The sequence below is a fragment of the Oncorhynchus clarkii genome, chromosome 6, assembly GCF_045791955.1.
Source record: "Oncorhynchus clarkii lewisi isolate Uvic-CL-2024 chromosome 6, UVic_Ocla_1.0, whole genome shotgun sequence".
NCBI classification, from domain to species: Eukaryota; Metazoa; Chordata; class Actinopteri; order Salmoniformes; family Salmonidae; genus Oncorhynchus; species Oncorhynchus clarkii.
Window position 1 is genome coordinate 69,665,247 of NC_092152.1, and position 23,800 is coordinate 69,689,046.

Consider the following 23,800-nt stretch of genomic DNA (forward strand, 5'->3'; position numbering starts at 1 on the left):
GTACGGACTTATTTAGTGTGACTCGGGTTTGTGCAGATTCCCGGATTATGTGACGTTCAGAACGAGACCGTAGAGGAAATAAATTAATTTGCAACTGTTGTAAAATCAATATTCTAATATCCTTTAAGTTAATTTGGGAAATAGAAACTCTCCCATGGTTCCCCAGGTTACTGACTTAATAATTACCTGATTAATTTAATCACATTTATTTAAACAGTTAATCATTTGATGAACAGCTGTCGTCACATTAATCAATCCAACGTCATGACATTGGTCACACAGCAGTATAACACATAAAGAGCAACAAGAAACTCCTGAAAGCTCAGGTGAACAAAGCAGTACACCTTCATCTGATAACACAAAGACACCCTTTTAATAATTTACATGCAAAACCCAGAGTACACAGAAGCTTCACTGACATCAATTCCACACTGTCTCAGGTCATCCTCACATAATATGATATTCCCTTTACCAGCTCATCAAATGCCAGCTGCCCCAGTTTGAGAATGATTCCTTTGTTTGTTACCATGATTCTTTGTGGATCATGCTCATTTTGCCCATCATACTTCTTATTCTTTAGGTCTGTCTGAATAAACACAAGGTGAGTGTACATCTCAGTCAGAGTTGTGATCTCATCACTCATCTTCACACAACATTTCCTCAAAAACCAATGCAGTAATCCAACAGAAGACTGGTATGTGACATATGATGTAGATACTCCTCATTCCCTTTATCTATGACATAATTATACTGGCCAGCTTCTTTTCATGGAATCGCTTGTCAATGAACCATTTCCTGAAATATTACTCTTTCTGTTTGTCTTTGAACCCTCGTACTTCCGTCCTTTGGTTGATGCACTCACAGGGTATGAGATTGGCATCTGCTGGTCTGAATGTTATCCAGAGGAGAGCTTTGGGAAGCAGATTTCCTTTGATAAGGTTTGTCAGCAACACATCCACTGATGACATCTCTGTTAGATCACTCAACTTCTTGTTCTACCAAAAATCTAATGGAAGTTTGCTTTCATCCAGACCATCAAAGATGAACATTACTTTACGGCCAAGATATGTATTTGTGTCGGTTATCTCTTTAAGTTCAGGATGGCAGTAATGTATAAGTTCTTGAAGACTGTACTGGTCATTTTTTTAAATCAAATTCATCTCTCAGAATGGGAGCACAAAGATCAACATCCTTTCTCTTTAACTCTCTGTATAATGTCACCCACTTTCTGCAGTGCTCCTAGTCTGTTGATCATGGTCCATGGCTGGCGACGTAGCTCCACCCAGCCCCTGGACCAAGACAGGTTCTGTCTTCAGTAGGATCCTGTGGAAGGCTGATTTGACTTTTATTCCCCCTGAATTTAAGGCCTTGAACAGCTCCCTCACTTGTTCCTCTCTGGTCCGGGCAGTGTGAATGTTTGAATACACCTCTTCATGGATCGTACACTTCTGGAGCAGGTGATCTGCTATGGGCATCACCGTGGAAACCCTCTGAATGAGATCTGTGCCTGTCCACAAACTGAGCATCTTCATTTTCCTTTTCATTCAGTCTCTCTAGAGAGTGTTGCTCCATTGTTGAGATAGCCAGCGTTCCTCTCTTCTCTGCTCTCTTCTGTCTCCCCATCTTCTCTCTCCTTTTCTGACTCCTCTTCTTTCTCAATCTCCTCTGTTCTTAAGTAATACCCTCCATATCTATGTATACCCAGTATCAATATGAAACCTTTCTTGTAACAGTAATGCACCTTTCACAGTGTGATGTTGTGGTGCTCAACTTTGACTCTCTGCCTTACATTTAGCCTCTCTAGAGAATTGTTGCTCCATTATTGGGACAGCCAGGGTTCCTCTCTTCTTTCTTCAGTGTCCCCCTCTCCTTTTCGGACTCCTCTTTTCTCTTCTTTCTCATTCCCCTCCTTCATTTTTAAGGTTGTGCCCTCCAAATCTCTGTATCCCCTGTCTCAATACAAAACATTTCTTGTAACATGAATGCCCTTTTCACAGTGTGGCGTTCTGGCGCTCAACTTTGACTCTCTACCTTACTGTCACTAAGAGCGGGGAGTGTGTGGGAAACCCATTTGAGCAAACAGGAAACCAGCTATGCTGGTTGGGTGAGAGAGAGTGGGGGGGAGTTGAGAAAGAGTAAGAGACTCCTTCCAATTTTGTCAAGTGTGTTTATGTCTATATATGGATTGCAGCCGATACCAGGGTTTTTTATTGGCCCTCCAATGCGTTGTTTTTTGTGAAGAATCAACAACAAGTGGGACACAATCATGAAGTGGAACGACATTTATTGGATATTTTAAACTTTTTTAACAAATCAAAAACTGAAAAATTGGGCGTGCAAAATTATTCAGCCCCCTTAAGTTAATACTTTGTAGCGCCACCTTTTGCTGCGATTACAGCTGTAAGTCGCTTGGGGTATGTCTCTATCAGTTTTGCACATCGAGAGACTGACATTTTTTCCCATTCCTGCTTGCAAAACAGCTCGAGCTCAGTGAGGTTGGATGGAGAGCATTTGTGAACAGCAGTTTTCAGTTCTTTCCACAGATTCTCGATTGGATTCAGGTCTGGACTTTGACTTGGCCATTCTAACACCTGGATATGTTTATTTTTGAACCATTCCATTGTAGATTTTGCTTTATGTTTTGGATCATTGTCTTGTTGGAAGACAAATCTCCGTCCCAGTCTCAGGTCTTTTGCAGACTCCATCAGGTTTTCTTCCAGAATGGTCCTGTATTTGGCTCCATCCATCTTCCCATCAATTTTAACCATCTTCCCTGTCCCTGCTGAAGAAAAGCAGGCCCAAACCATGATGCTTCCACCACCATGTTTGACAGTGGGTATGGTGTGTTCAGGGTGATGAGCTGTGTTGCTTTTACGCCAAACATAACGTTTTGCATTGTTGCCAAAAAGTTCAATTTTGGTTTCATCTGACCAGAGCACCTTCTTCCACATGTTTGGTGTGTCTCCCAGGTGTGGTGTGGTGTGGCAAACTTTAAACGACACTTTTTATGGATATCTTTAAGAAATGGCTTTCTTCTTGCCACTCTTCCATAAAGACCAGATTTGTGCAATATACGACTGATTGTTGTCCTATGGACAGAGTCTCCCACCTCAGCTGTAGATCTCTGCAGTTCATCCAGAGTGATCATGGGCCTCTTGGCTGCATCTCTGATCAGTCTTCTCCTTGTATGAGCTGAAAGTTTAGAGGGACGGCCAGGTCTTGGTAGATTTGCAGTGGTCTGATACTCCTTCCATTTCAATATTATCGCTTGCACAGTGCTCCTTGGGATGTTTAAAGCTTAGGAAATCTTTTTGTATCCAAATCCGGCTTTAAACTTCTTCACAACAGTATCTCGGACCTGCCTGGTGTGTTCCTTGTTCTTCATGATGCTCTCTGCGCTTTTAACGGACCTCTGAGACTATCACAGTGCAGATGCATTTATACGGAGACTTGATTACACACAGGTGGATTGTATTTATCATCATTAGTCATTTAGGTCAACATTGGATCATTCAGAGATCCTCACTGAACTTCTGGAGAGAGTTTGCTGCACTGAAAGTAAAGGGGCTGAATAATTTTGCACGCCCAATTTTTCAGTTTTTTATTTGTTAAAAAAGTTTTAAATATCCAATAAATGTCGTTCCACTTTATGATTGTGTCCCACTTGTTGTTGATTCTTCACAAAAAAATACAGTTGTATATCTTTATGTTTGAAGCCTGAAATGTGGCAAAAGGTCGCAAAGTTCAAGGGGGCCGAATACTTTCGCAAGGCACTGTACATATTATCTCAAGTACCTCGACTACCCCGTACCCTTGCACATTGACTCGGTACCGGTTATTATTATTTTTTTATTGTGTTATGATTTTACCTTCAGTTTATTAAGCAATTTTGTCTGACTTTCTTTCTTAAAACATACTTTTTTTTTTTTTAAGTAAGAATTTCACAGGAAGATCTACACCTGTTGTATTCGGCACGTGACAAATAACATTTGATTTAATTTTGATTTGATAGTCTAGGAAAGCAACATGGTTCTGCAATATGTTGTTCATAGAAATTACAGTGAAACTACGAGACACAATTCAGAAGCCAAAAAGGGAAAATGTAAAATAGTCCAGATATCATGGCACGGTCATAACATCCATGGAATAAAGGTAAATATAAGTGACTGCATGACATTAGCATGTTTTCTCCCTCCGTCTCAGAGCTTAAAGGGATACTTTACTTAAAGGGATACTTTGGGATTTTGGCCCTTTAGCATTTGGTGACAGTGCCGACAAACTGAGAAATATTTTTTTGTTTTGTTTTTGTTTTTTTGAATTTTACCCCTTTTTCTCCCCAATTTCGTAGTATCCAATTGTTGTAGTAGCTACTATCTTGTCTCATCGCTACAACTCCCGTACGGGCTCAGGAGAGACGAAGGTTGAAAGTCATGCGTCCTCCAATACACAACCAACCAAGCCGCTGCTTCTTTAACACAGCGCACATCCAACCCGGAAGCCAGCCGCACCAATGCGCCAGAGGAAACACCGTGCACCTGGCCACCTTGGCTAGCGTACACTGCGCCCAGCCCGCCACAGGAGTCGCTGGTGCGCGATGAGACAAGGACACCCCTACCGACCAAGCCCTCCCTAACCCGGGCGACGCTAGGCCAATTGTGCGTCGCCCCACGGACCTCCCGGTCGCGGCCGGTTACGACAGAGCCTGGGCGCGAACCCAGGACTCTGATGGCACAGCTGGTGCTGCAGTACAGCGCCCTTAACCACTGCGCCACCCGGGAGGCCCCTAAACTGAGAAATATTTTGACAAACAAGTTTATAGAGATTGTTTTCCTTCCATGTTCTGTAAATATGGACAACCAAATACTTCAAGAGGAACACATCAAAATAAATAAATAAAAATATAAAAATAAATGTGGTTTATGAGGTCAGCATACGGCCATGACTCGATTCATTTTATAGTAAAGAAGTAAGATAGGAGAGTGTGAATAATGACGCCGGAGAGGATGGCTGCCGTTTAACGGGCTCCTCACCAACTGTGCTATTTTGTTAGTTATTTTGTATTGTTTGTAACTTATTTTGTACACAACATTGTTGCTACTATCTCTTATGACTGAAAAGAGCTTATGGACATCAGAACAGTGATTACTCACCTTGAACTGGACAAAGATTTTTTTCTTCAATGAGTAAGACACAAAGGATATACTGATTTCCAGAGATCAGCCCCAAATCCACGTCATTCACGTGAAGAAAAGGGCAGAGATACAGAGGGAGAAGGTCGGTGTGCCTTGTGAGAATTCTAGGGCAAGTGAGTAAATCATCACTACCGTTGGTCCTATTGGCCAACGTACAATCACTGGAAAACAAACTCGATGATCTACGGTCGAGACTATCCTACCAACAGGACATTAACCTCTCTGGGATATTCAGGACGGTAGCGTCCCACCTCAACAACAGCCAGTGAATGTGCAGCCAGTGAAATTCCTCAAACGTACAAGTACTTCACACCATTTTATAGATAAACTTGTTGGAAATCCAGCCAAAGTGTCCGATTTCAAAAAGGCTTTACGACGAAAGCACACCAAACGATTATGTTAGGTCAGTACCTAGTCACAGAAAAACACAGACATTTTTCCAGCCAAAGAGAGGAGTCACAAAAAGCAGAAATAGAGATAAAATGAATCACTAACCTTTGATGATCTTCATAAGATGACACTCATAGGACATAATGTTACACAATACACGTATGTTTTGTTTGATAAAGTTCATATTTATATCCCAAAATCTCAGTTTACATTGGCGCGTTATGTTCAGTACTCCCAAGTTGAGACTACTGAACAATGACTCAAATGGCCACCCAGACTAGTCACTTTACCCCTAACTACATGTACAAATTACCCTGACTAACCTGTACCCCCGCACATTGACTCGGTACCGGTACCCTGTATATAGCCTCTTTGTTGTTATGTCATTTTATTGTGTTACCTTTAGTTAGATTCTTTACAATAGTAAATATTTTCTTAACTCTATTTCTTAAACTGCATTGTTGGTTAAGGGCTTGTAGAGTAAGCATTTCATGTTGTATTCAGGGCATGTGACAAAACATTTGATTTGATTTGAATGTTACTCAAAGTACTGTATGTTCGATGTTATACAGTGCCTTTCAAAAGTATTCATCCCCCTTGGCGTTTTTCCTGTTTTATTGCATTGCAACCTGTTATTAAAATAGATTTTTTATTTGGATTTCATGTATGGACATAGACAAAATAGTTCAAATTGGTAAAGTGAAATTAAAAAAATTATTAAAATTACAATCAAGTGGCACCGTGAAGACCAATGAGCTCTCCAAACAGATCAGGAACAAAGTTGTGGAGAAGTACAGATCAGGGTTGGGTTATAAAATATATCAGAGACTTTGAACATCCCACAGAGCACCATTAAATCAATTATTAAAAAATTGAAATAATATGGCACCACAACAAACCTGCCAAGAGAGGGTCACCCACCAAAACTCACGGACCAGGCAAGGAGGGCAACAAAGAGACCAAAGATAACCCTGAAGGAGCTGCAAAGCTCCACAGCGGAGATTGGAGTAGCTGTCCAAATCAAATCAAATCAAATGTTATTTGTCACATACACATGGTTAGCAGATGTTAATCCGAGTGTAGCGAAATGCTTGTGCTTCTAGTTCTGACCATGCAGTAATATCTAACAAGTAATCTAACCTAACAATTTCACAACAACTACCTTATACACACAAGTGTAAATGAATGAATAAGAATATGTACATAAAAATATATGAATGAGTGATGGCTGAACGGCATAGCCTCCTGAGGTTGAAGAGGCGCTGCTGCACCTTCTTCACCACGCTGTCTGTGTGGGTGGACCAATTTAGTTTGTCCGTGATGTGTACGCCGAGGAACTTAAAACTTTCCACCCTCTCAACTACTGTCCCGTCGATGCGGATAGAGGGCTGCTCCCTCTGCTGTTTCCTGAAGTTCACGATCATCTCCTTTGTTTTGTTGACATTGAGTGTGAGGTTATTTTCCTGATACCACACTCCGAGGGCCCTTTCCTCCTCCCTGTAGGCAGACTCGTTGTTGTTGGTAATCAAGCCTACCACTGTAGTGTAGTCTGCAGTACTACTCAGAGGTCAGTGTCACATTGGTACAGAAGGAAATACCAGCACGTTCACCTTTATGGAGCTACCTACTAAAACTTAATTGCGGGGAACAGTTACCTTGCAATAACTACTTTTCAACTACTGCGAGAGCTGGACTTGGGTATCCCTGTGCTATTGCCAATGAGACAGTCAAAGCTAAATGTCCTAGAATACATACAATCAGAGTGGCAAAACTTAAAGGTGCACTGTACTATATAATAGAAATACCCTCCACTTTCAGATAATCAGGAGTGCACCTTTAAGTCAGGTTGAACCCAGTAAGGTTGAACCCAGTGACTGTATGTAAGTGTGCATTCTTAAATAAACTCAGAAACCCACAGTACGGTATATCTCAGCCAAAGAGGTTATTTGATGAACTGATGACCTACCCAATCTCCAACTGCCTAATAACACTCGGCCAGCCATACCTTTCATTCATTCATGAATTTGTTAATTTGTTCGCTCATTCATTCGCTCATTCATTCGCTCATTCATTCATTCATTCATTCATTCATTCCCTATCCCTCTCAGTTCATGTATGATAGCACACTGCTATCTGTCCTATCGGCTCATTATCTTCTTATGAACAGAAGTTTCATTCTCCTCCATCCACTTCGAACACGGTTAATTATTTCTAAACTTGCCTGAACTTAACGAGTGTGCTCTGAATTGTGACCAGAACTCCAGAGCTATCACAGCAATCAGTGTCCAAAGGCCAAGGCACAGCTCCATGTGTTGCTGCACATGCTCCTAACTCTGGTTCTCTCCAGGTTGGGATAAGGGCCAACCTGTGAGCTATGGCACATCAAATCTAGTAATATGTCACAATGAATTAGACACAAGGCCAATGGAGTGAATGTGATTCTAGTTGCTGTGACCTTGCATTTTGAAACACACTGTATTATATATTATACTGTGTTATGCATATTGCACTATATGTTGCGACTGACTCCCATCAAACCGAATCTCAAGTAGCAAAAACCTAAATAGAATCACATTTTAAACAAACATTTTCTCCTTTGCAAATTGCTAAACGGGATTATCTTCTTCTTAGAAAACAGCCTTCAAAGTTTTGTGAGCCAAGTCTAGCTAAAGCTAACGCTTGCTAGCTAGCTAAGTTACACCCACACATCTCTCCCTGGTCGAGGTTTTTCTTTTTCCTTGGTGCAAAAAGTTGATGTACATCAAAAGCCGACAGTATTGTACTTGTAATTGTTTTATAGTTATATAGGTATATGCCATTTGCTGGAGTTGGGTTTAGCTAAATAATTTTTGCATGGCTAATTTCCCTATCTAGCTTGATATGCAAGGCTTACAACAACTTTGACTTATCACACCATGTATATTCACTTACTTGATTGGTTATTCTACTTGAATTTTCTAAAAGATGGGATTTAAGAGCGGTGTCATACATTTCACAAGGAATCAGCAGTTTTTTTATGACTACCAAGACTTACAAAATGTAGTTACACAAAATATTACATGTCATGGAAGCCAATTATTTTTAACCACATATTTTGAAGCAGTCTCCATTGTAATGTACAATTTTGAAAGCAGCCGTATGCTTAAATGAAATAGTTTCATACATTAATCTAGATGCTATCCATACTCATAAATGACCAATAATAAATGCATGCCTAACAGTGATATATTGCTACTATGGCACAAGTAGCCCAGCGTAACTGTGGCAGGGATCTGTGTGAATGAGGTCCAAAGTTGAAATTATACTGTTTATTACTGTAATTGGCGAAAAATGGAGATCAACATTTACAGCATTCAGGTGACAGGCAGTAGTTACCAGCCTTTATGGTTTTACTGCTTATGTTTCCTTATTAGCAGGAAGCTATCAGCCTCCCTATAAAAAGGACACAAGAATAAAAGGTATGAAACATTGTACAAATTTTACTCAAAGGTGACTTAGCTCATATAGCTGCTATACTGAACTCTGGGAATGTGTACAGTTGGACCAAAGAATTCCAGATCGGGTTTACTGTATATCTGACAGATGACAACCGTTCAGCTATCATGCCCTTGAGCTCAGTGAGCCATATTGTGTGGACTATGATATATTCAGAAGAGACCAGATGGAAGCACACAAACACCAAATAATTTTGAGACCATTTACACATTGATTTGTATTCCTGCATTTGTGACAGCTTGCTTTTAATTCAATTGAACTACAGGTCTCTCCATAGGTGATTAGGGACCAATATACAGCAGCATTCAAGTTCCATTAAAATACTTCTCAATAACCTCACTATAACGAGGTCCTTCATTTAACCCATTAGTGTTAACGCTCAGAGGTTCAACTAGTTCAACCAATTAGAGGTAATACAAAGACTAGGTGAACATGTCCTATCAGTTTGATTGCACCTATACTCTTTTACACCCCACACCTGAGGGGAATGTCATTACGTAATGTGTTTTTACCTTTCTGAGATCCTCATATCTTCAGGATGGTTTGGGGAGGAAGGAGAGGGAGGGAACTGAGAAGGGTGCCAACCGTATACAGACATGCGGTAAATCAATAAATCCACAGATCAAATTCTTAACATGACCTTATCAAAATATCAGCTCCTAAAGCCTTATGGGTGATCTGTGAAAACATTTCTACTGCTACTGCAGGATTTCTACTGCTACTGCAGGAGAGGAAGGGCATCTTCTCACAGAGAGAGACAAGAGAAATAGAACAAAATAACCTCACAAATAGTTGGACTCTTAATTCAGTAAATTAAACCATGTTGAAGCTGATCTAGTAAATCCAATTTCAATGTACTTTATGTAGGCCATTATCAGACATTATGATCATTCAGGAATATGTCCAGGCAAAGTCATCTTCTAGCAGTCAGACAGAGTCTGTGTCTTATCCAGGTTGACACTCTGGCCCACTGTTATTACTCTAGCATACAGTCCCACCAGGAATACTACCAGTGTCTTATCTGTGGTGGAGTAAAGTTGGTGTGGGACATGAGTGTTTGATGAATGATTCACCCAGCTAGATAGAACAGTATGGTTAACATAATTCATAACTGGACAATAAGGTCAGCCTCTTCACAATAATACACTCTCAATTGAGAATACTGTAGTGGACCAGATCAACAAAAATATTTTCTCATCAACACAAATATCACTTTTGAGGGCAACATTTTATAGAGCATAATACAACAACATGAGCAGTACACCAAAATGCACCATCTTTAGTCACACATTTTCTCCTCTGTGACATCAAGGTTAATCAAATAAAAAGGAGCTTTTGTTTGAACTGAATAAATAGCTGTTTTTAAAAACCCAGCGAGCCTCAATGTCATGTAGCCCATGCAGCAATGCTGAGGACGGAGGCGGAGGTAGACATCTTACACAGCCCCAGCAAAGGATCACCTCACCTGTCACTCACCCAGCGGGGGAGGTGAAGGGTAAGGAGGAGACAGGCACGCCGGCTAATCATTTTGTAATCAGGCGTCAAAACAAAACAAAAAAATGTTTATCTGATCAACGCGGGCGGCTGCCAGAGTTGACATGAGCATTTTTTCCCCCTCCCGTGTCAGGCCTAATGGACAGCGGTGCAGAGGGGAGTTAATTATTTTTGATGACGTTCGCTGCTAATTTCCCATTTATATGGAGCCTCTTTTCTCCTCCGCCGTCAGCGAGGATTTATCAATCAAATCAGGGCCCTGAAATGGGCCTGCTGTGTGTTCACACACACACACACACACACACACACACACACACACACACACACACAAGGGTACACCATCTATACACACATACACATGTGCGCACAAACACACACACAGTGGGTATTGTTCTCTTTCTCCCTGTTACCTCTTGAGGACGTTTTTTTGTCTTAATGAGAAAGGAGAGGCAGCATTGTTTGAGAGAAGGCAAAGGAAACAGGCATGCGTAGACATGCTTATGACGCACAGACCAATTCCCTTCTGATAGTCAGACATGCTACACAAATGGCTCACTCATAGTGTATGGGTAAATATGCTCTGATTAAGGTACAACATACAACATAACACGTACATGCATTAGGACTGAGGAGTTACCCATGGCTATAAAGCACACATACAGTGCCTTTGGAAAGTATTCAGACCCCTTGACTTTTTCCACATTTTGTTATGTTACAGACCTATTCTGAAGTTTTTTTTTTCCCTCATCAATCTACACACAATAACCCATAATGACGAAGTGAAAACAGGCTTTAAGAATTTTGTGCTAATTTCTAAAAAACCAACAACTGAAATATCACATTTACATAAGTATTCAGACCCTTTCTAAGTACTTTGATGAAGCACCTACGGCAGCGATTACAGCCTCAAGTCTTCTTGGGTATGACGCTACAAGCTTGGGACAAGTTAACCCACTGTTTCTAGGCCTTCATTGAAAATAAGAATTTGAAATGGACATTTCTAGTTAAATAAAGGTAAAATAAAATAAAACATTTGGGGAGTTTCTCCCATTCTTCTCTGCAGATCCTTTCAAGCTCTGTCAGGTTGGATGGGGAGCGTTGCTGCACAGTTATTTTCAGGTCTCCAGATATGTTCTGCTCTGGAGCAGGTTTTCATCAAGGATCTCTCTGTACTTTGCTCCCTTCATCTTTCCCGCGATCCGGACTAGAATCCCAGTCCCTGCTGCTGAAAAGCATCTCCAGCATGATGCTGCCACCAGCATGCTTCACCGTAGGGAGGGTGCCATGTTTACTCCAGACGTGACGCTTGGAATTCAGGCCAAAGAGTTCAATCTTGGTTTCAACAAACCAGAGAATCTTGTCTCTCATGGTCTGAGAGTCTTTAGGTGCCTTTTGGCAAACTCCAAGTGGGCTGTCATGTGCCTTTTACTGAGGAATGGCTTCCATCTGGCCACCCTACCATAAAGACCTGATTGGTGGAGTGCTGCAGAGATGGTTGTCCTTCTGGAAGGTTCTCCCATCTTCACAGAGGAACTCTAGAGCTCTGTCAGAGTGACCATTGTGTTCTTGGTCACCTCCCTTTTTTGGTACCACTCCCCAGACCTGTGCCTCGACACAATCCTGTCTCAGAGCTCTACAGATATTTAATTTGAACATTGATGAGTATCCACTTTTTTTTGCCATTTTAGAAAAAGGCTGTAACGTAACAAAATGTGAAAAAAAGTGAAGGGGTCTGTATACTTTCCGAAGCCACTGTATATACACGCATACACAGACAGGGGTGTAAAGTAAAAATACTTTAAAGTACTACTTAAATATGTTTTGGGGGTATCTGTACTTTACTTTACTATTTATATTTTTGATAATTTTTACTTCACTACATTCCCAAAGACAATAATGCATTTTTATTCCATACATTTTCCCTGACACCCAAAAGTACACATTACATTTTGAAAATGGCCCAATTCACACACTTTTCTTTGTAAATGATTTCTGAGTCTTGGAGTGTGCCTCTGGCTAACCATAAATAAATACAAATCAATAAAATAGTGTCATCTGCTTCGCTTAATATAAGGAATGTGAAATTATTTCAAATTTTACTTTTGATACTTAAGTATATTTTAGCAATTACATTTACTTTTGATACCTACTTGACACACACACACACACACACACACACACACACACACACACACACACACACACACACACACACACACACACACACACACACACACACACACACACAAAAAGTACTATATTTTACTATAGGATACTACACTGCTTACTATAGAATTCTATAGTAAACTGTAGTATACTGTATAATACTATACTACACATGGTAGAATCCATTGATCATGGGTAATTCTTACTAAATAATTGTATATTATATTGTAGAATACTCTAGTAAATACTACAGTATACTATAGACAGCAAAAACACTATGGTAAATATTACAGTATATACCACAGTATTTAATTTGGATATAGCTTGCCCATTGCCCTCCCAGATATCCCAATTTGTGCCACCCATAGGTGAGAAACCTACATGACAAGTATAACCATATATGTGTTCCCTACAGGTTATAGGCTTTTTACTGTTTCCAGGTTATATTCACCAGGCAGGGTTCTGAGAAAACAGCTCCACCACGGACAACATTCTGAGATTGGCAGTAGACACTCATAGAGCTTTTAACAAGAAACAAGTAACCATTTCTTTGACATCAAAAAAGCATTTGAAAAGATGTGGCACAACGGGCTGCAGGATGCCAACTTGAATCTTCCAAAACAGATGGTTGTGCTTTTAAACATTTTATTTTGAAACAGAGGGAAATAGCAGTGAGTGTGGGAATGGCTACGTCTGACAGGTTCTCGCCAGAGGCTGGAGTTCCTCAAGGCTCCACCCTCAGTCCACTCCTATTCGTAATGTACATTTCAGATATTTATATTTACCCCAATCCTAGAGAAGACCATGTCTCTGTTTGCTGATGACCTGTGCTACTGTGCATCTTCTATCAACTTCTCCCATGGAGCCAAAAAAGCTTCAAACTGAATCGTGGTAATACATGTGGAGAGTAAAACTGAACACGCAAAAAACACAGTGTCTTATTGTCCAAAACAAGAAAGACAAACTAAACAGTTGACCTCACTCTCTAAGTGCAAACACTTCAGACCAATCTTACAACCAAGTTTCTGGGTGTCGCATTACAATAATTAATGAAGTGATGCACCCATATTTATACTATAGTAAACTGTAAAAACTACAGTATACTACAGTCATGTCCAAAACACCACAGTAAATACTACAGTCACTATACCATAGTATACAATAGTATTTTTTCATGTAGGCACACACACACGCGCATGCGCACACACACAGCAGGACTTTATACAGCTGTCAGGACCTGTGTATATGGCCCTATTCCTAAACTGTATTTGAGCTGACCGGTCCTGTCGTCACCAGCTCTGTCACTGTCCCATCCAGTCTCTGCATCATCACTCACAAGAATGTTAGCTCCTCTACACAGGCATGCACACACACACACACACACACACACACACACACACACACACACACACACACACACACACACACACTTACATTTTCTCCCACACGACACGACCATACCCACTCATTTTCTGTGAAGCATAAAGTGAATCATTGCTGCTCCTGAAGATACAACAAATGAGTGTGTGTGAGTGTGTGTGTTACTGTATGATGGTTCCAAAGTGTAAGATTGATTTAGTTCAGGGTGACTCAGAGTACCAGTGGCCTTCAGCTCTGACAGCAGCTGTCTTACAGAGGAAAACCAGCGTGATTGGCAGCCAGGTGGGGCTGCTTGTGTTAGAGAGAGAGACAGACAGAGAGAAGAGAGAGAGAGAGAGAGAGAGAGAGAAGGAGAGAGAGAAAGACTGTCCTTTAACAAACTGAGTGACACAAAGTCAGAGGGGACACTGTCAATGTAGACAGAACCTCTGTCACTTCCTCTGTTCCTTCCTCTCTCTCCCTATGTCACTTCCTCTGTTCCTTCCTCTCTCTCCCTATGTCTCTTCCTCTGTCCTTTCCACTGTCATTCTTTCCTTTTGATCTCTAATGATGTCTCTTCAACCCTTTCCCTCAATTTACATCACATTATTTTGCGGTTCCTGTCATTTTTCCCTCTATCTCCCTCTTCTCTTCACTCAATATGCCCTCTGCCCTTTTCTCAACCTCTCCATTGGTGAAAACCATTGGGGTTTGCTGACAGATCCACTTTGAGTGCCAAGACCTCTCATGCTCGGAGCAATCACTCCACTCCATCACTGAGCCGCACCACAGATACCCATATTTCACTTTGCCCTACCCTTGCCAATGAGCAGTACTGTATATGAGATGGATGGATGAAATAACTGATGAGTAGATGGATGGTTTGATGGACCGACCTATGGATAGATTGATAGATGTCCATACCTGGGTTTACCTCGGTATGCAGACCGTTAGTTCATCTAAGAACCCAGAAAGCCCCAACCCCACAGGCTCTGTGGTGCAGAGCAGTCTCATTCCATCTCCCCCTAATGCCGCCAACCAGAGCTAAATCCAACCCACTGACAGCTGGCTCGCTGACCCAAGGAGCCTCTCCTAAACCCTTTTACATTATTATATGTTATCCTAATGGTAGCAGTCAGCATACTAAATAGCAGTATTGTGCCTGATAAACGATGGGCCTTTCAGCTGATATATGTGGCAGGGCAAAAAGTGAGGAGCAACGTTTTATTCCTGGCCATCAATCTGGCCCAGGATCCCTGGTCCTGGAGGAGATGGTGTTAATTCATTTTAAAGGGACTCGGCGGGGGGGGGGGGCTCACCCCGTGATTGAGATCCCCAAAGCGGAGCTGCTTTATGGGCCTCTTAATTTAGAGTGTCAGGCATTGCCACAGACACCTTGTCTGTGAATGAAAGGGGAGAAGATGAGCACTTGGGGCTGACCACAGCGGGAGAGATGAATTAGCAGCAGTAGGACAAGCTCACCTCGCCGTGTGTGTGTGTGTGTTTGACTCTCTCCACACATTCAAAACAAAACAGGCCCCCACAAATAACAAGGCTTTAGGACAGGCTGAGGGACTCAGACCATTGCAGGTGTATTCACTCCATGCCCGACTGCTAAATTATTTATATTCACCATCCATCTTTGATTGGATGGGAAGTGTTGACATCCATATATCTTGTAGGTCATAGATATAAATGACGATGCGCAGACACGCATGTCCCTAGTGTCCCGTCGCACTCCATATGAGGAACAATAATCAATCTCTTGCTCTGACATCGAATCCCTGGCAATGGAACAAACCAGACGCAGCTGAGAGACCCTGACTAAACAGTGGCACTGTAATACGTCTTTATTACAACAACAATATATTACAAACCTGAACATTACCACATTTTTTGGGAAGATTGTTTTAAAAGTCTTCTTTTGAACAATTGACTTTTTGCACTCCTCAAAAGTATCTGTTGAACGGCTAAGCATCAAGGTATGATTCCAATCAATCAGAGAGACAAATCCTCTGTGTGGTGCTAGCCGTGCTCCATTCTGGAAGAGACAGGCTTTCTCTTGGAATACATACCAGATCCCCAATTTGTCAGGGACACAATGGCAACGCTAGCGGAGCCCATTTGCATCATTGTGTGAGCAACAAATAGAATTGATTTCATCATTGATTATTGTCTTTTTGGAGAGATGAGGCGTCCCTGAAGAGGAGTTGAAACTGTTGGACATCAATCAGATCAGTAAATGTATCTTCCCTGACCTTTTCTTGTCATTAAAAGATATGCAGAACATATTGGCTTGGGCAATGAGTAACAGAACAAAATACCTTCCAAGTTCCTTACTGTGAAACGGAATAACCAAAACTCCCAAGGAAAATATCTAAGCAGCAATACTACTCTATGACTAATCTTTACCAAAATTATTTTAGAAGAAGACGAGGGAGAAATGTTATACTTTCAGTTGAATCAAAACAAAAGTCCTCTACTGTACCAAAATAAACAACATGGTATCAATGGCTCTATGTTATCAATACATGTTCAATCATTATCTTATCATGTGTCTCCTAAAACAAGGGAAACAAGACAGACTAATCTCTATTCAGCTGAAGTAAACACCAGTAAATGTGGTTATGTAAGACAAGAGGGACATGTTTATCCAACAACACCCTTTCAAACATGCCGTCTCTGCCTGGCAACTGTACCGTTTAACCATTACCCCTGAAGAGTGTCCAAGCTGCATCACTTATCAGGGGTGTTTGCAGTACAGGATCAAAATCCTTCATAGAATTGACTTAGCTTCACACAATGAAATATTGTGAAAGACGATTCAGTTACTTTTTAAATCATTGCACTCTGTGTATGCCCCTGCTGTTGGCTGCTTTGACCCAAAATGGAGACTTGTCAGTGTCATAATGTCATTACCCACAATGCATTGGGTCACACTGCTTGTTTCACACCGCTTGTTTGAGCAGGGCAACTCGGGTCTAATTGAAGATGCATATCACACTACAACAGTTGCATATTAACACAAAAGCAGGGACCAATTGATCATTAGGCCGTCGATATGTAGTTTGCATAAAATTATTCCCCTTAAATAGTCTATGTTTGAGGTGACACAGGGTTTGCTCATCAATAATGCAAATGACACATTAGGGCATTAACAGGCTGTCTATGGGAGTGAGGGAGCGCTGGTCTTCTGTAAGTTAATATCCAATACACCCTTCCATGCCAGAGAAAGGGAGAGGGGGAGACCTAGTCAGTTGTACAACTGAATGCATTCAACTGAAATGTGTCTTCCACATTTAAACTGAAACGGTGCGGGAGGCTGCCTTAAACTACATCCACATCATCGGTGCCCGGGGAGCAGTTGTTGCTGGTGGTTAACTGCCTTGTTCAGGGGCAGAATGACAGATTTGAACCTTGTCGGCTCAGGGATTCGATCCAGCAACCCTTCGGTTACTGGTCCAACTAGATGCTATTTATACTTATTGGAGAGTTTTAGAGACTTTGGTGCAGCATTTTGTGTAAATAATGTACTGAATTGGTTGAGCTGATACAAAGGTCAGGACATAGTCAGTGTTGTTTATCCAAAGTTTAGGCAAGTTGTGATATCTGATACACATTAAATGAAAGAAAATGTCTATGTTGGCCATTGTTATTTATTTAAGTATACTTTCCAAATGGAATGCATTTGATTAACCTGTAAACTGATGTATTCTGTGTAACATAAAGTGAATCATTTCTGAGGAAATGTTCCAAACGGGAGTCCAATAATCCTGAGGAGAATTCCCAATGAAGACAGGGAGTCAGGGCCTGTCTCAAACCTCATCCTCCATCTCGATCCATAAATGCTCCTGCTTGCCAGCTGCAACCTTGAGACACCTCAGCTCCCTCCACCCATCCCTCCATCTTCACCTCCACCGGGTGTGCCAATAACACGCAGAGAGAGAGAGAGTGGCAGCGGAAGGAAATGTCGTCTGCTAAAGCGGTAGTGTCGTCTTTCGGAACCCCGGCCGCAGCACATGGGAAGGGGACGTCAACGTGATCTATCGCGCCATTGATTCCCGCTGGAGGAAAGGATGCAAATCCGCTGGCCGAAATGGAGAGCCATAGCAGCAGTGTGAGTCCGCAAAATGTCCTCAACTCTCAGAGAGCACTGGATGTATTCTCCATGCCTTCTTTCACACTGGAAGAGTATGGGTATTAGAGGAGAAGTGGGGATAGTTTCACCACTCTCTTGTATGACTAATTTGCATAATCTGACTGCCTATACTGGAAGAGCAATGAGACGAGAGTAAAAACCCTGAGTGTGGATATGAAGAGCAGTGTCACCAAATACCGTCTAGTATTTATCAAACAGTCGCGCTCTATACAGAATCACATTTGTAATAACACTGATTTATGGAAGGGGAATAGTGTTACAAACCCAATGGAAAATAATTCAATTCTCCAATTGAGTTTACATGACAGAAATAAGGATAATAAAGGAACAGTGCTAATTACATTTCCAATCAGTCTGATCTGTTTATCAGTTTCTGAAACCTGGGACAGAGCATACAGATATAAGGCAGCTAAATGAGATAGAGAACAGTGAACGCTGTGTTTTTGATTGCATTCGCTAATCTTCAGATTTGTTGAAACCTTCAGCAGTCCCATGCAGATAGGACAAACGGCATCAGAATCAGAGCTGAACTGTGTGATCAGTTACTGTGCATTCATGAAAGTATTCAGACCTCTTGACATTTTCTATATTGTTACGTTACAGCCTTATTGTAAAATGTATTAAATAGTTTTCCCCCCTAATCAATCTACACACAATACCCCATGATGAAAAAGCAAAAACAGGATTTTGGACATTTTTGCAAATGTATTAATAATAAAAAACTGGAATATCACATTTACATAAGTATTCAGACCCTTTACTCAGTACTTTGTTGAAGCACCTATGGCGGCGATTACAGCCTAGAGTCTTCTTGAGTTTAACACTACAAGCTTAGCACACCTGTATTTGGGGAGTTACTCCGATTCATCTCTGCAGATCCTCTCAAGCTCTGTCAGGTTGGAGGGGTAGCGTCGCTGCACAACTATTTTCAGGTCTCTCCAGAGATGTTCGATCGGATTCAAGTCTGGGATCTGGCTGGTCCACTCAAGGACATTTAGAGACTTGTCCAGAAGCCATTCCTGCATCATATTGGCTGTGTGTTCAGGGTTGTTGTCCTGTTGGAGGTGAACTTTCGCCCCAGTCTGAGGTTCTGAGTGCTCTGGAGCAGGTTTTCATCAAGGATCTCTCTGTACTTTGCTCCCTTCATCTTTCCCTCGATCCTGACTAGTCTCCCAGTCCGTGCCGCTGAAAAACATCCCCACAACATGATGCTGCCACCACCATGCTTCACCGTAGGGATGGTACCAGGTTTCCTCCAGACGTGACGCTTGGCATTGAGGCCAAAGAGTTCAATCTTGGTTTCATCAGACCAGAGAATCTTGTTTCTCATGGTCTGAGAGTCCTTTAGGTGCCTTTTGGCAAACTCCAAGTGGGTGGTCATGTGCTTTAACTGAGGAGTCTGGCCATTCTATCATAAAGGCCTGATTGGTGGAGTGCTGCACAAATGGTTGTCCTTCTGGAAGGATCTCCCATGAATGGCACACATACACAATCCATGTCTCAATTGTCTCAAGGTTTAGGAATCCTTATTTAACCTGTCTCCTCCATTTAATCTACACGGATTAAAGTGGATTTAACAAGTGACTTCAATAAGGGATCATAGCTTTCAGATGGATTCACCAGGTCAGTCTATATAGTGGAAAGATCAGGTGTTCCTAGTGTTTGTAGAATCAGGGTGTTTCTTTGCCTAATCACCTTTGTATTTTTCACATTATATTTTTGCAAAATTAGTTACCCAATACAATGTTTGTATCCCTAAATACTGTGTTCCATTCTGTTGATGCTTTGCGTTCTCCGAGAGAGAGGACTATTGGCTGTTGAAATACTGTATGTTATTATCAAACTAAGGGGTCTCTCTCATTAAGGCAAACCGCTGGATTATCTCTCTCTCTCTCCGTCTGTGTGTGTGTGTGTGATATTGCCAGAGTGTGTTCCTGTCATGCATGTCATTGCCTTTGAGAGGTGAAGGCTTATTTAACACTAAGCAAATGGAGGTATTTGTCAATTTTTTAAAACCTTTTGTGACTAGGGGCAGTATTTTCATTTTTGGTTAAAAAACGTTCCCGTTTTATACGGGATATTTTGTCACGACAAGATGCTCGACTATGCATATAATTGACAGCTTTGGATAGAAAACACTCTGACGTTTCCAAAACTGCAAAGATATTGTCTGTGAGTGCAACAGAACTAAAAATCCAACCAGGAAGTGCCCCATATTTTGAAAGCCCTGCATGCCAATGACTCCTTATATGGCTGTGAATGGGCTACGAATGAGCTTACGCTTTCTACGTATTCCCCAAGGTGTCTACAGCATTGTGACGTATTTTTACGCATTTATGTTGAAGAATAGCCGTAAGGGACCACATTGAGCAAGTGGTCACATGATGGCTCCCGCAGAAAATCTTGTGTACAGTACTGAGGTAGCCATTATTCCAATCGCTTCTAATGAGAAACCAATTGTCCCGACGGATATATTATCGAATAGATATGTGAAAAACACCTTGAGGATTGATTCTAAACAACGTTTGCCATGTTTCTGTCGATATTATGGAGCTAATTTGGAAAAAAGTTTGGCATTGTAGTGACCGCATTTTCCGGTCGATTTCTCAGCCAAACGTGAAGAACAAACGGGAGCTATTTCACCTACAAAAATAATATTTTTGGAAAAAAGGAACATTTGCTATCTAACTGGGAGTCTCCTGAGTGAAAACATCCGAAGTTCTTCAAAGGTAAATTATTTAATTTGATTGCTTTTCTTATTTTCGTGAAAATGTTGCCTGCTGCTAGCAGAGCCTAGCATAGCATTATGCCATGATAAACTTACACAAATGCTTGTCTAGCGTTGGCTGTAAAGCATATTTTGAACATCTGAGATGACAGTGTGATTAACAAAAGGCTAAGCTGTGTCTCAATATATTTCATTTGTGATTTTCATGAATAGGAAGATTTATGTCCGCTGCGTTATGCTAATTAGTTTGAGGCGATGTTTACGCTTCCGGATCCGGGTTTGAGAGTCGCAAGATTAAGTACTCTTAAAAGTACTTTGCTGTCTGTGCCCAACACCATGGTTGTTTTATCCTCCCCCGGAAACACCCTTACTCAGAACATCTAAACAGAAAATGTAAGATGTTTTAAATTTTCTTTTTTTATTTCACCTTTATTTAAACAGGTAGGCTAGTTGAGAACAAGTTCTCATTTACAACTGCGACCTGGCCAAGATAAAGCATAGCAGTGTGAACAGACAACAACACAGAGTTACACATGGAGTAAACAATAAACAAGTCAATAACACAGTAGAAGAAAAGAAGAAAAAAAGTCTATATACATTGTGTGCAAAAGGCATGGTTGTGTTGTGAGAGGAAAGACTAACGAAGGTGTGCACACGTGTGTGTGTGTGTGCATATCGTGCCAGTGTGTGTGCGTGTCTGTAGGGGTGCACATATGTTACGTGTGTGGCAGCACGGCAAAGAGCACGTGAAAGAGAGATTATGCCAACACATTTAATTTCCATTAAAACAGACAGTTAGCGTTCTTGCATTACTCGCCAAAGTAAAGAGTGGAGGCTTACCTAAAACACCCCATGTTGTCATTTCTACTGCAGGGACAAGCTTGTTTTCATTGAAAAAAGCAGTGGAACGGAGCAGTCCTTAAATCACTTCAACCCAGCATTTATTAAGGAAAGAAGGCATACACATAAATCTCGGCCACCTTTAAAACCCTAATTACAGGAGCAGGCTAATGCATATGCAGTGGAGGGCCCAGCTAAGATATATAATCACAAGACCAATCCTGTTGATGTTCACTGGCTTTGGAGGTGGTCCGTATAATATTGGATTGACAGAAGGATACCAAGCCAGCGGTCCGCACTGGAGCATCCCATTACACGCATCCCTGTGCGCCGATGACGTGGACGTTGATTAAGGAGCCCCCCCCGGACCTCTCTGATTCAGAGGTGTTGGGTTAAATGTGGAAGACACATTTCAGTTGAATGCATTCAGTTGTACAACAGACTAGGTATCCCCTTTCCCTTTCTCCAGATACTCACATAGTAGCCTACACACACGAGCAAGGATGCACACACACACACACACACACACACACACACATGCATGCACTCACACACACACAAAAGCACACACATGCGCACCCACTAGGCATCCACAAACACTCAACAAAAGTGCAAACTTTGGCGAAACACTGCACACTGACTGAAGGGGAAGACTCTGTATGACCTAACTAGGGAAACATACCTTTTCAAAGACTATTCATGCTTGTCTGTTTTGTTCATTACAATTTCATCTGATCAATATCACTGTTGAATTTCAAGGAGAAATTAGGACTTGTTGAATAATACAGTGTCAAAGACAGTGTAACTTATACTGAAACTGTACTGATGATGTTCCAGTCAGTCTCCAGAGTGAGTCAGCCTGAGGAGAAGTGAAGAATAGGAAGGTCTAAGGAGCCTCTCTCTGGATCAATGGTGCTACTACACTGTTTCTGATTATATCTATGTGGACATTTTTCTGTGTAGAAATCGTAGCTCTTTTTTTCCTGATTCTCTTGGCAGTAAGACTACCCTGGCACACGTCAAAATCTCTCTCTCACTCACTCTACTCTCGTTCCCCTCCTCTGTCTCTCCTTTCCCTCTCATCTCTTGTCTATCCCTCCCCTTCTCCCTCTCCCCCCCCCCCCCTCTTCCCTCGTTCAAGCTGCCGTCTCAGTTTGTAACCTGGCCCCAGTGGCCTGTTTGCCATTCTGCTCATTACCAAACACAGGAAGGTATTTCGGAGTTCAAGACTCCTTATTGATCAGTCACAATACCCTGATATCAACCTCTGTCTCTTGTGTTGGCTCAGTGTTAGCCAATCCTCCAACAAGGAACACAGCTATTGATACACATTCTAATTCACCTAGCAGATATACTCAGACAACACCAACACAGCTTCAAAAAATGTATAACCATTTATGTTCTTTGCTAAGACAGTGCAGCATAATTTGTAATGTTTCATTAAATCATTACACATAACAAGGCCATGATTTTGTTATTTCTTTTGTGTAACTTGTTTTTTAACTTATTGTGTACATAATATCGTTGCTACCGTCTCTTATGACTGAAAATAACTTCCGGACATCCGAAAAGAGATTACTCACCGCGGACTGAACGAGACTTATTCCTTTAATGAGTCCGACGAGAAGGATATCCTGCTTTCACTGGAACAGGCCCAGATTCAAGCATTTTGAGTGAAGAAAAGACGCAGGAAATTAGGCCGCAGATCAGGCACCCTTCTGAGCGAGTAAACTCCCATCGCCTTCCATACCTACTTATTGCTAATGTGCAATCATTAGAAAATAAAGTGGATGACCTACGATTTTACCAAATGTGCAACCAGGGAGAAAAAAACCCTAGACCACCTTTACTCCACACACAGAGATGCATACAAAGCTTTTCCTTGCCCTCCAAATCTGACCATAATTATATCCTCACGATGTCTGCTTACAAGCAAAAATTAAAGTAGGAAGTACCAGTGACTCGCTCAATACGGAA

At 41.5% G+C, this 23,800-nt stretch overlaps 1 pseudogene; it reads right to left on the reverse strand.

Moving 5' to 3' along the window:
• Positions 1–251: 251 nt before the first annotated feature.
• LOC139412435 (protein NLRC3-like) lies at positions 252–1,190 on the reverse strand (annotated as a pseudogene).
• Positions 1,191–23,800: the final 22,610 nt, after the last annotated feature.